This window comes from Rhincodon typus, chromosome 8 (genome assembly GCF_021869965.1).
Source record: "Rhincodon typus isolate 14 chromosome 8, sRhiTyp1.1, whole genome shotgun sequence".
Lineage (NCBI taxonomy): Eukaryota > Metazoa > Chordata > Chondrichthyes > Orectolobiformes > Rhincodontidae > Rhincodon > Rhincodon typus.
In genome coordinates this window covers 64,268,027-64,278,656 of record NC_063339.1, presented here as the reverse complement: position 1 = coordinate 64,278,656, position 10,630 = coordinate 64,268,027, and the positions used below count along the sequence as shown (strand labels likewise).

General features: G+C 41.4%; 1 pseudogene; it reads right to left on the bottom strand.

The window, feature by feature from the left end:
- Window positions 1–2,109: 2,109 nt before the first annotated feature.
- Window positions 2,110–4,086, bottom strand: LOC109922925 (annotated as a pseudogene).
- Window positions 4,087–10,630: the final 6,544 nt, after the last annotated feature.

Here is a 10,630-nt window from a genome sequence, read left to right as displayed (position 1 = left end):
AATTGATTGCCTAAACTCAAAGTCTGTTGTCTTGGTAAAAACTGTTGTGTGGCATTCTCTGTGTCCTTGCAAACTTTCAAACTGCTGTTCACAGACATCCATTTTAAATCTCAGTACAGAAAAAGCACATGGTCATTTAAAGGGACGACACAATGCTCCCCCCTCCCCCCAGCATTTTACTGACACCAAATTCTAAACTCCTGCCTCCCGATCCACAGTACTGCACCCAACTTTGCAACACAAGTTTTGCATTATCCTCAAACAATGCAATCATATATTTAGTCCTTGCATTCAATTCACTTACACAAATTATAGAAAACTGAGGCCCCAGCACTGATCCATGTGACTGACTACTTATCATATCTTGCCACCCCCAAAAAGGACTGATTTATACCCATTGTTTGCTTCCTATTAGCGAAACAATGTTCTAGCCATATTAAAATGTTGTGCCATACACCATGAGCTCTTATTTTGTGCATAACCTTTACTCTGGCAACTTGTCAAGTGCCTATAGAACATCTTGGAACATCCATCAGTTGCCTTTTATCTAGACTGCTTGTTACTTCCTCAAAATAAACCTCAATAAATTGTTCAGACTCAATTTCCCTTTCGCAAAACCACATTCATTCTGTTTGACTGTGTCAAGTGCCCTGTTATAACCCCGTTAATGATAAGTTCCCAGATTTTTCCAATGACTGATGTTCATAATAAGTTTCCCACATTTTCCCAATGGCATGTGTTAAGTTAACTGGCCTGTAGTTTCCCTCCTTGGCGAATGTAATTGTATTAAGTTCCTTACTCCTTTTCACATTCTGATACATTTTTATTTCTTGGAAATTGTTTGCAGCTTCTACAGTAAAGACAGACATAAAATATCTGTTTGATTCATCTGATTTTTGCTTATTTTCCATGTGTAATTTCCCAAACTCATTCTCTACAGGACTAACACTCACTTTACCTATTACTTTCCTTTGTAATTACCTATCTGCTTTTTATATCTCTCGCTAGTTTTCTCGCATACCCTAATTTCTTCCTCCTCATTAATCTTTTATTCATTACTGTTCTTTACATTCTGTTCAAATTTCTGACTTGCTACACATCTTTGTGGAATTATGCACTCGTTTCTTTCATGTTAATAGCTTCTTTAGTTTCTTATTCATTTGAATTGTGCATTGCTGCATGTTTTAAAGAAAATATAAACTATTGCACAGAGGTAGAGCATGATGAGAAGCAATGTCAATTTGCTGTGCTAACTGCAACAGGCAGCAAAGCCATCCCTAAGCAGGAACAGAGATGCACTACTCCAAGAGTGGTCAGGGCCCAGATAGGAGGGAGGGAGGGAGGTAGATAGTTTCTGGGCGGCTGGGTAGGATGGAAGTGGAGGGAGGAGGAATGGGGGGAAGCACAGCTCTCCTCAGCTGATGCGTGAATTGAAGCCGGTCTGTTGGCATCACTCTGCACCTCAAATCATGGGACTACCTCCCTGGCAGAAAAACTGGGCAGGAACACTTTCTGTCCATTCTAGTATCTCTTTGGCCCCTTCCAATTCCCTCCTCCTTTTCAACCATCTACAGGCTCCCTCTGGCCCTGACCATCTCTATGCATCAATGCTGCTGTAAGCTAACTCTATAGAATGTGCATTAAATACATGACTGGCGGTTAGAAGGATAACGTAGGGAATAATTACCATTTGATGTCATCTGTGTGTTGACACAGTGACATGAGTCAAATGCGTGGTTTCATGATCCCTCCCCACCATAAAAGCTGACCACAAAATCTGTCTGACACTTCTGCATAGTACTGAGGTAGTGCTGCACTGTCAGAGTTGTCACCTTAGTAATGAGATGATGAACCAAGACCTTCTCTCATGTGAATATTATGTGGAGAAGAGCAGTGGGGTTATCCCTGTTGTCCTTCAATCTTTATCTGTGAAACACCATTACTGTAACAGATTAGTTAGCCATTATCTCATTGCTCTTTGTATGACCTTGCTATGTGGAAATTGTCTGCTGTGTTTCAAATAGTTCCGCGGTGACTACTGTCATGACCCAGTATTTCCTTAACCAGTTCACAAACATTTTATTATGGCCAATTACTTTACAATTGCATTCAAATCTCCTGTTATTGTTTCTTGGCTCCTATGGCTTTGGTGATCTTGAGGACACTGAAGTGCACGGCCTCACTGAGAGGCCAACACTAGAACCTCCCCACCTCACCCTCCATTCAAACTGTCCCCATTCTGCACATCCCTGAGGCAAGGCGATGGGTTCACGGACACATTCTTGTGTTGCTTCTCAAAATGGTTGTGCTTCCTGGTATACTATAGGTGGCTTCTGCAAATAACAATGGTCCGTTATATCTTCACCTTTGTCATGACTCCTGTTGGGATCCAGTCCCAGATTAACACAGTCCCGGTGAATGGACACTTCTTGTTGATGTAGGTTCCATTAATGGCCTTTTGAAGTCCAGGCCTACATTATGGTAGTAGAGCAGAGAGCTTCTCCTTGCTGACTTCACCCACAAATGCTCACTTCTTGTTCTGGAATTTGGTCGGCTGCTTTTGCTAAGCTCTCTCTCAGTCAAGCTGTCTGCCCACTCACACTTCAGTCCAGGTTTGAAATATGTATTCTGAACCAATTTGTTTAGATTTATTAGGTCACACTTCCTGCCCAGTTAGGACTTGAACCCTGAACTTCTGGACCAGAGGTAGGGACACTACCACTGAACCACGAGACCACAAAGCTTACTGTACCTGATATTCCCAGGCAGTCTACCATCCAAGTACTAGCCTGACCTGAGTCGGCTTGTCTTCCAACATCAGGCATTTCCAGTGTAGATGGACTCAAGCTGTCAATCCCCGACCAGGAATTGAACCTAGGCTGTGACCGTGAGAGCGCTGAATCATAACCACTAGAACACCAAGGAAGATAAAGCCCCAGAATTTTGTGAGGTTTTAGTCAATAACCCTAACAATCAAACACAAATGTGCTACTGAAATAGTAGTTGTGTGACACTTAACAATTGATTTCTGGATTGTTCCATGCCTCAAGCAAATGCCTAATTGAAAATGAACATTCTCAGGAATTCAGCTGGACATATCAAATATCACTTTTTTTAAGGATGGATTAACGAAGATTTTCACAAAATTAAAAGCAAAATACTTGGATTCTGGATGTTATATGTTCATGAGTTACAATGTTGTTTGTGGTGTCTCATTAGTTGAGTTGTTTGTAAGGTGGGTGCCCGTGGTATCTTCCTCAGATGTCACATGACTATGACAAACCACATGTCATGTACACCCCTGTAGTGATTGGAACGAGGGCCAGATGAATCTCATTGACTATGAGATTCTTGATTGGGCTGTTAACCTGGACCGATCAGGGAGCCCTGGCTGACAGACATAAACAGAAGGAGAGTCAGAAGGTCTCCTCAGTCTGGGGACTGGGTTGTGCTGGGTGGTCACAGCATACATATAAGTTGAGGGTTGAGGGTTGAGGGTTGAGGGTTGAGGGTTGAGGGTTCTCTGTGCAATTATTTTAAGCTCCCTTTTCACAACAAATAAAAACAGCTTTGCATTCACTATCACTCACATTGTGGGTAAGTAATCCCAAGTTACTTACTATTCAAATAACTGATTTGTTATTCTTGTTAGTCCCATGCTTTTTGGTAAAATTACATGTATAGTACACATGTGGGCTGTAGGATCTCTCCCTCGGTGTAAGCTTGTTGATATATTCTGTGATTCTGTTTTGAAATTTTTTGCTGATTTATGCTTTTGTTTGTCTGTCGGGTGATGCAGCCTGACAAACCCTGTGAGCTTCTTCTGGAATGTTTCAGGTTACTAGACCAAGCTGTCAACTTGCTTCTGCTGAGATGAATGACTTTCACTTCTTGCCTAATTCCAAATTGTTGTTCGCGCCAAAGCCTTTGGCTCACATGTTAATTTGTCCTCTTGTGTTGTGAATCATCATTCCATCAAAGACCACTCAACTTTACTTTTGAGGGTTTCAGTTTTGAATCAGCTTCCAGTGTAACATTATACAAGTCTACAAAGCTTGTAATGTTGCAGGAAGCATCAGGGTCCATCTTGCATTTCATATTTGTTTGATGCTCTTGCTCTGCTGACTTTATCACAATAGTTACAACACTTTTTCTCCTTTAGACATAATGCTCCACTCTGCTTTAAGGTATACATCAGGTTCATCCAATAGGCAGCCCATTGGCCATAATGCAACCCCCTCTGGTGTCCTGCATGACCTGCCATTGTCATTGTTTGAAACACAATAAGTATTACTGCATGACTTTGCATGGGAGTTGCTCCCCCAGTCAAGAGGGTGCTCTCATCTAATGGTTAATGCTGATTGGGTCTCTCATGAACTAGTCATCAGAAGATTATGGGTGAGAAGCAGTCCTTGATTGGAGGGGAATCAATCAGGGCAAGTGATTGGTTTATTTCAGCCTGAGGCTGGGAGATAGAATGGTGAATCTGCAGAATGGACAGTGAGAGGGCTTCAAGGAGACACTGGCTTGGATGGGAGAGAACGGCAGGCTATCAGATAAAGGGAGGGGGGATATGGGAGGTAGGTCATTTGTAATGGTGGCAGAGGTCAGGCTGTTGTTGTTGGAGGGTGTGAGTGTTGAACCGCTGGAGGGGCCGGTGAGGGAGTCGAGTCTTAAGTGGAGTTGGGGTGACGTGGGGTGGGTGGTGGTGAGAGTTGGTGTAGAAGTGGGGGTTGGAGGTGAAGGAGCGACTGACTGAAGGATGAGGTTCAGTATGGCTGCACTGAATGATCCTGTAACTGGATAAGTAGTTGAGTGGGTGAGTGCTGGGGGTGGATGAGAGTGGAGTGTGAGTGACAAGGAATTTGAGTGAGTGAATGACTTGGGGGTGGGGTTTTGTCTGAACACAGTTGGTGTTGTGTTCCTGAAAATTAAATCTTTAAGAACCTTATTAAAAGTCTTTCTTACCCCCCCCCCCCCCATAGGAATCAATGTTAAAACTGGAATTGGGTTCAATAGGGCCTTCCTTAGCAGAGAAAATAAACTGAAACATTATTCTTGGGCCTTGTAAGTTGGAATATACTACTTTCAATGACTAGCTTCATATATTATAAATAAACTCACTTAAAATAAAAGTAAAAGTAAAATATAATACTCTACTAACAGTGCTTACTGTATTCAACCTTCCAGCAATAGAGTTAGGGCACGGCACCCAGTAGGCACTGGGCCACAGGCTGGGGCAGTCACTTGTTATAGGCCATTGCCCTGTGGACCTTTCTGGAGGTCTGCAGTGCCGCTCCTTGCTGCCTGCTGATGCTTTCATGGTCCACTCAGGCCACTGCACAACAAGGCTGCTTCTTTTATCTGTCTGCAGTTCTATCGATCTATCTATCTGTCGGAGATCATTGCTCGCAGCCAGAGAGGTAGGGAAAGGCAGCTGCAGGGCATGTGGGCTGGGATGCAGGGGCAGGGTGCCTAGTGCCCTGTGAGCCAGGGAGGGGGCGATCCCGAGCCCAGTCGCTGTGGCACTGTCATACCCAGGTACCTGCTGGGAGTGCTGGAGGCTCCTTGAGCAGGTTCTGTTGAGTAGAGCTCCTGGCAGGCAGTCTGGGACCCAGTTGGTATGGGCCCTGAGTACAGACCTCTGACAATGATGCAGCATGGGTAGGGGCCACCAGCTGTAAGGCTGGGAATGGCCTCAAATCTGTGCGGGGAAGGAGTTACACCAAAATGGTACCAACCTGCACAGGTAACATTCTACAGTGAACAACAATAAATCTAATATCACAGCTCTCAGCCAGATTTCTTGTCCTGATAATTTAACTATGTTAAAGGGAAATGACGCTAAATAAGATGGTGTTAAACATGACTCCCTGTCCCTGGAAAAGAAATGCGTTGAGCTGTGAGGAAGGAGAAAAACACTGACACTAATTGGGTGACTCGAGCTGACACCAGCAAGATGGACCAATTGGTTACCTTTTGTGCTGATATGTTTGGCAAGTCGAAAAATCAAGACTTAACCGAAAAATGTAGGCTGCTACAATATTGTAATGGTGTGTGCTTACAAGAGACAGATTTGAAGCAGATGTGTCTATAAGATCGATTGGCTCTCTGGTTTGGGGTATAAACAGAGTGGAATAAAATAAATTATTCAATTTTTTTATTATTTCATATAATATATATACTATTCTCAGAAGCAACATCATTTTCAATAATTTATCGTTGTAATCACAGCACTTTCTTGCTCCAGGTCTGCAATTAAATTCTGTTCCAATCTTATTTGAGTCTTTACCATTATTGATGATATCAGCTTTTCTCTGTAGTTCACCTTCATTTCATGGCTGTCTTTTGTCTTTTAAACCCAATGTATCTCAACATTACCAACGTGATCCCTCAATTGCTTTTCCTCCTGAGATCACTTGGCCACAGCAAATTCAAATCTTCACACCAAACCTAAAACCATCTGAGGCAGTAATTGCCCAGAATCTGTTAACTAACCTTGTGGATAATAAAGAAACAGTTTGCTCACTCTGGCTTTGGTATTATTACCTTGGTTTCAGTGACAGTTTTTCTCAGTGACATTTGATAGCTATAGTCAGGTGAACGAGGTCATTTTTAGATGTGGAACCTGTATCCCATCCTCAACTTCATAGGTTTTTTTTTCCCTAGCATCTGCCCATTAATCCGATGTTTCATGATTCCTTTTTCTTTAATTTCAAAATGTACTTTATTTGTAAGAAGTATTTTTACATGTACATACTCACAAACGCAGTTCGTTTCTGTACAGTAGCATATCAAGGAAACAAACAAACTTGGAGTTTGACTCTATCTAAGCAAACCAAAGGCATCTCTTACTTGAACCAGACTATATTTACATGCAATTGAGGCTCGAGGAGAGTCCGATAACTGAACAGACCCCCATTTGACTTTGGCAGCAAGACCTCAGATGCTGGTCTTTCCCCACTGCACCTTAGTGATAGCTGCCTTAAAGTTTAGTGCGTCCCTCAGCATGTAGTGCTAGACTGTGGAACGTGCCAGTCTGCAACACTCCGTTGAGGTCTTTTCCTTCTTCTGGAAAACCAACAGTTTTGGGCAGACCAAAAAACGTCTTTCACTCAGTTGATGGTGCTCCAAGCATAGTCGATGTTTGTCTCAGTGTGCATCCCGAGGAACAGACTATAGAGCATAGCATCCTGCATCACGGAGCTGCTTGGGATGAACCACTGCATGTTTCTCCAGACTTCCTTTGCAAAGGCATATTTCAGAAGGAGATGTGTGACAGTCTCAACCCAGCCACCCCCACAGCTGCTTCGAGGGCAGCATGTGGTGGCACGGAGCAACCAGAAGAAGTACAAGAAGCATCTCACAGGAAGTGCCCTTCTCACGACCAGCCAAGCAATGTTTTGTGATTCCTAGCTTATCTCTGGTACATTCCCTACAGATAGCAATACCCCTATCAAAAGCTCACTACAAACCTTCAGCTCGTCCCAACCTATTACAGTGAGAGAGAGAGACTTTCTAACTAATTTGTGGTGAATATGTAGTTGGCGTCTCATACAGAAACTGCTTATTCTGAGGAACTGTCTTTATCCGAGAGTGTGGTGGGTGGCGGGACACTGGATAAATTTGAGGAGATAGATTTTTAATTCATGATGTTGTGGAGAGTTATGGGGAGCAGGCAGGGAAGTAGAATTGATTCTGAGATGAGATTGGCCATGATCATATTAAATGGTGGAACAGGCTCGAGGGGCTGAATTGCCTGGTCTTGCTCCTAGTTTTTATGCTGTTAGGGGAAATTGGGTGGAATGGGATAGGTATAATTTTCTGTAGAATTTAATCTGGTCTGGCTGTGGAGAAACCTGTGAAAAGAGATGACATCAGATCTCAGTTTCATGCATACACAAAGCTGAGGCCATGTAGACAAGCTGAGAAGACAAAGAGGATAGAGGATTGAGGTGTTTAAACTCACGAAGGACTTTGATGGGGTAAAAAAGGAGAAACTGTTTTCAATAGGTTGATGAGTTGATAACTGGATGATACAGATTTAAACTAATTGGCAAATAAAAAGGTGTGACTCAAGGCGGAACATTTTCATGCAGTGGGCTGTAGAGATAGAATGACTCACTTGTGAAATGGAAACAGCTTAATTGATAATTGTCAATTGAAGGGCTCAAGATTGTAGGAATATTGGCAAAGAGAAGGACAAACTGAACTGCTCTTTGGAAGAACTGATGTAGACTTGACAGGCTGAATAACCACCTCCTGTGAAGTATTAATCCATGATTCCATGAATGTTAACATGGACTCACCAACGATACGTATCTTAGTGCTTAAATGGCAGGGTGCTATGAAATTTTCCTCCCTTGCTTAAGTTGTGTTCCCACAGCAGACTGTAAGATTCTTGAGTTTGAAAGACATTATACCGAAAATGGAGCATATTGTAATGTAGGTAATTCAGTGAAAAATATGGAAGCATTAACATGAATTTAGAAAGACAAAATAACAGTGCAGGACTTTGGCAGAAAAGACAAATAACTAAATAAACCTGCAAAATCTTCCTGTATTTCCAAATGAATGTGGGGATGTCACCTGGACAAATATTAGGTTTTCTTCTTGAAATGAACAAGTGGATTACACAGTATATGCCTTGGTTAATATTTGACTGCTCCCTGAAAAAGATAATTTTCTCAGCATCTATTCTCATTTATTTAATTCCCCAATGTTACCACACTAGGATCTGACAAAGTTTTAATCTACATTTTTGATATTTGTATGGATATTACAGCCCAGAGTGAAATAAAATAAACATGACCCAGAAAATGTAGTTCCTGCATGCTCTTAGGTACTAATTGTTTCATTGTTGTTGTGCCTAAAAGCTGGAATAACTTAAAATAGGTTTATTGGAATCAGCTTTAGTTTTGTAGCAATGTTTAGCAAAATAAGTAAGAAAAATCATCTTGGCTTTGAAGTAACTTTATTAACTTTATATTTTATTTACATGCTCCCCTCTAATGCCCAGATCACATGCCCCTCGACATCAATCTTCTTATTGTCTCCCACATTGGTTTTCTTTCTTTTTTCCTTTCCTGTGTGGATTCAGGGATCCCCTCATTTGTTCCATTCTGATGGCTGGTCCTTGACCACTCTGATTCGAACTTCACAGATCTTGCTGGACCTGCTGAGTATTTTCAATATTTCACCACTTTCTGGTTTTCTTAATGTTCTCTTCTTTCTTTTCCGACTAATTTCATTCTGTGTCTCGAACACCAGAATTCAGATGCTCGTTTTCACATCAGCATGACACTATTGACCACATTAAATAGGCAAGCATTTTCTAATCAGCAGATTAACTTTGTAGTTACACAATAACTCCTTCATTGTTAAATAGTCATTTTGTAATCATTATCAACATCCAGTTTATTTGTTATTCTGGTATCTGCTTATCATTGGACGACCCAAATCAAACAATTGCTTCATTCAAAGATTATTTTTCTTTGGAGGTCCACAATTGATAATTATCTGACCTCACCTCCTCACTGTTTATTTTCAAGCCTTCTTCCAAACTAATTTTCTTGTCCTGAGATTATCTGGCAAACTTTCTACCTACAATTTGTATTTGTGTTATTGGCTATTGTTCAGTTTCTCATGGCTGGGCTGACATTAATTCAGATTCTTTTCATAATAAAATATCTGTTGAAAAACGCTTGTGTATAAAATGTTTTCCTTTTGCTCCTTTTGTGATCTTTGCTCACTATGTTAACTTATTATTAACTCTTACTGCCACTTAAGGTTCTGAGTAAAAGTGTGAATAAAACTAAGCCTTTCCATCAATTCTGACTCTCTGTAGGACCTCTGTTAAGTATTTGTGCATCATTCTGTCTAATGCTTTCTTATAATCTACAAACCTGTTCATATTAAGGGTTAATTTGCATTTATGTTGCACTTTACCCAGCCTCACGGTGTCCTAAAACATTCTTCAACTAGTGGCACACTGTTGAAATGTTGTTATTGTTGGAATGCGGTAAATATGTGCACTGCAAGTTCCCAGAAACACCCAAGTGGTAATGACCATATGCGTTTTAGTAATATTGGTGATAGGATAACCAGCATCTAACGATGCTTTACAGGAACTGCAATCGGACAAAAGGATTGATACAGAGGAAGGGTGAACAAAAGTTTGGTTAAGGTAGGTGTAAGGAAGGGTAATTTATGATATGCAAATCCAGGATCATTTATGTAAATGCAGAAAGTGATGAAATGTCACATGATATGATTGTGATATTGCTGTCTTACAGCTGCAAGATGGAGTCCCAGTTAGACATTGTTATGGTTGGCTATGTTCTTAAATGAAAGTTTAATGGGCAGAATATTACCATCCCACCACCCTTCAGACGTAGCAATGGCCTAGTGGCACTATCACTGGACTGTTAATCCAGAGACTCATGTATTGTCCTAGGGGCCTGAATTTGAATTTCAACATGGCAGATGGTGAAATTTGAATTCAATAAAAAATCAGGAATTAAAAGTCTAGCGACGGCCCTGAATCCATTGTCGATTGTTGGAAAAACTCAAGTGGTTCACTAATGTCCTTCAGGGAAGGAAACTGCCATTCTTACTTGGCCTGGACTAT